Here is a 611-nt window from a genome sequence, read left to right as displayed (position 1 = left end):
TACAGCAGAAAGACGACGTACAGAATGGCGCACCCACAGACTGCGTTGTCTTCTATATCTTTCACATCACTTGCAGCGCCATCTGTTGTTGAAAATTGTAACTACAGTCATTTCGAAAGTTTGTCCGCCTGAAAATGTACTGTTGTCCCAAGCATATTGCAACAAACGGTGTATTTCTATCGCTGCTCGTTTAGTTTTTACTGCCGTTTCAAATATACCGGTCATTTTTGAAACACCCTGTAACAGTACGTGCTAGGGCACGGCAACGGCCTTGCCGCAGTTGATACACCGGTTCCCGTCAGATCACCGAAGTTAAGCGCTGTCGGGCGTGGCCGGCATTTGGATGGGTGACCATCAGGGCCACCATGCGCTGTTGCCATTTTTCAGGGTGCACTCAGCCTCGTGATGTCAACTGAGGAGCTACTCGAAAGAATAGTAGCGGCTCCGGTCAAAGAAAACCATCATGACGACCGGGAGAGCGGTGTGCTGACCACACGCCCCTCCTATCCGCATCCTCATCTGAGGATGATACGGTGGTCGGATGGTCCCGTTGGGCCACTTGTGGCCTGCAGACGGAGTGCTAGGACACAGTTCATGTCTTAACTGCACGC

General features: G+C 51.4%; 1 pseudogene; it reads left to right on the top strand.

The window, feature by feature from the left end:
• The first annotated feature begins 261 nt into the window (after nt 1-261).
• On the top strand, nt 262-379 carry LOC126102210 (5S ribosomal RNA; annotated as a pseudogene).
• Nucleotides 380-611: the final 232 nt, after the last annotated feature.

This window comes from Schistocerca cancellata, chromosome 9 (genome assembly GCF_023864275.1).
Source record: "Schistocerca cancellata isolate TAMUIC-IGC-003103 chromosome 9, iqSchCanc2.1, whole genome shotgun sequence".
Classification (NCBI taxonomy): Eukaryota; Metazoa; Arthropoda; class Insecta; order Orthoptera; family Acrididae; genus Schistocerca; species Schistocerca cancellata.
This window is presented reverse-complemented; position numbering and strand designations above follow the sequence as displayed.